The sequence below is a fragment of the Sinocyclocheilus grahami genome, unplaced genomic scaffold (genome assembly GCF_001515645.1).
Source record: "Sinocyclocheilus grahami isolate Dianchi unplaced genomic scaffold, SAMN03320097.WGS_v1.1 scaffold93.1, whole genome shotgun sequence".
Taxonomy (NCBI): Eukaryota; Metazoa; Chordata; class Actinopteri; order Cypriniformes; family Cyprinidae; genus Sinocyclocheilus; species Sinocyclocheilus grahami.
In genome coordinates this window covers 427,085-429,539 of record NW_015505272.1, presented here as the reverse complement: position 1 = coordinate 429,539, position 2,455 = coordinate 427,085, and the positions used below count along the sequence as shown (strand labels likewise).

Below are 2,455 nucleotides of genomic sequence, written 5' to 3'. Positions count from 1 at the left end.
AAAAACACAGAATTGTTGACATTTTTGCAGATTTATTAAAAAAGAAAAACTGAAATATCACATGGTCCTAAGTATTCAGACCCTTTGCTCAGTATTTAGTTTATTTAGTGCAGTCAAGAGACACAGAAAGAGACGGCCTGTAAATAATTCAGCAAGGCTCATATAACACTAGAGAAGAAAAAACGCCTTCTTCCCCTGCCCTGCATTAATGCTTAACATGTTTGATATTTATTTATTTATTTTAAGTATTATACATTTTTCGCACAAGCTCACTCTATGGGTAATGTCAATTTCAGAGTGTGATGAATTCAAGTACATAGTCACATGCAGAGTAATTTACTAATAGTGACTTATAATAGTATCAGCTAAGATCAATAGTAGTGCTACTTATTACACCTGTGAACACATAATTTGGCAAAAATTGACGTTTTTCCACAGGATAGCAATGATGTTGCATAGTGTAGTAGTCTCTGACCCAAGTCTCTCTTGAGCAAATCTGTTCCAGGAACAGTTTTCCTACAGGGCTGTAACAGGAGCTGTGTTCACCTCTGTTGTCTGGAGCCATTGTGAACTTATCAACGTGAGTTTGATGAGAGAGAAAGAGGCTCTTATGTTCTCTCTCGTACTCTGGTCCAAAGAGCAACATCTGCTGTAGCACTTGATTTGAGTGTATCCTGTGGAAGAACATTTTTCACTCCAGCTCTTGGAAGCGCTTATTGATATGGAAAATTTTTGGATGTATCAGGTAGATCGCCGCCACAGTGATGAGGTGAGGAGTTAATTGTGTAAATGTGCTCTGGGTTTATCTTTCAATGTTTCAGTATTTCAGAAATGTTCATTTGAATGATAATCCATTGTGGGACTGTGCCGTATTTATACGTCATTACAAACAATGAACAGAAAATCTTTTCATATTTTATCGTAATGTGCTCTGGTTGAGGGTATGACTAATTTGTTCCCTAGTATTTCACATTTTGGCCTGTTCAGAAAGTTTTGAGATGGCAATACAAGAACACAGATCTCTTATGTATTTTTTTTTTTACTTTTTTCCCCCCTTGACCTTGCTGTCTGAAACTTTTGCTAGCAGCAGTCATTAAACATACTTCTGGCTGAAACTTGGCAGTTTAAAATTGTGTCACATTTATGCATGTCTTTTCATTTTATTACAATCTTTTTAATCAACCTCATTGCTTTGTTTTTAAAATTGTATTAAATTGTACTTTTTGTTTTATTTATTCAAAAACCTTCCAAGACTTTAATTGACCGAATAGTACTCCAAATGTCACATGAGTAAAAGTAGCTTTTGTATTTCTTCAATCAGTTGTCCAGAATAATAGACAGTAAAGCATGTAATATTAATGAATATGTCTCTTTGTCCAGTCACCAGGTTCAGGCTCCACCTCCCCACAGGGGGCGGAGTCTTCCAGCCGTCACCTGCCGTCACACGAGGGGAGTGACAGCTTTGAGTCTCCGTCTCCAGCCAGTAAAGAGGTAGGAGGCCATGAATAAACCTCTAAAAATGTGCTGAAATTTGGATGATTCTTAATTATTCTTGTTAATAATATCCAGTAGGTGCTCTAGGAGCTTAACTAGACACATATTACAGGCCACACAGCATTAGAGTCTCGATTCAGTCTTCAGTTATTATAGTTATTATAAATTATCCAAGATGCTGTTAAAATAGATTAATTGGAGCACTATTAGTTTAAAAAAATTTAAGTTTTGCTATTTTGTGTGTGTGTGTGTGTATAAAATAGCAAAGCAAAGATACAGGATCCCGAAATGTAATTACATTTTTAAAAAAGAGATATTTTTTAAAGGGGTCATATGATGCTGCTAAAAAGAACATTATTTTGTGTATTTGGTGTTATGAAATGTGTTTATGCCGTTTAAGGTTCAAAAAACACATTATTTTGCCACATACTGTACATTATTGTTTCTCCTGTATGCCCCGCCTTTCTGAAACGCGTCGATTTTTACAAAGCTCATTGGTCTGAAAAGCGAGGTGTGCTGTGATTTGGGCGGCGCTATGCAAATCTTCCCACATCGTGATGTAGACATGTGGGGGCGTGTTAGAACGAGGCGTTTTAGGTAGGCGTGGCTGACTCTTAACTTTTATAAAGAATATCTCTTTGGATTTGAGACTTTAGTCTTTGCAACTTTACAGATCTTCTTTATGCACCAAGAGCTTGTAACACTCCAAAGAGAAAGGAAAAATTTAAATTGCATCATATGACCCCTTTAAAAAAAAATAGCCAAACCCTCAATCATTATCTTTAAAAAGCCCAAGAAGTGGCATGTATGATCTCTGAGAAATTCATTAACAAAAGTATAGTATGCAGAGAAGTATTATACTGTATATATGTGTAATTAATACTTCTCTGTATACTATGCTTTTGTTTTATATATATATACAGTGGGTACGGAAAGTATTCAGATCCCCTTAAATTTTTCA

The 2,455-nt window shown here is 35.7% G+C and overlaps 1 protein-coding gene across 1 annotated transcript in view; it reads left to right on the top strand.

The window, feature by feature from the left end:
• Window positions 1–2,455, top strand: part of LOC107587500 (amyloid beta A4 precursor protein-binding family A member 1-like) — an 89,615-nt gene that overhangs the window by 77,382 nt on the left and 9,778 nt on the right. The window lies entirely within an intron of this gene.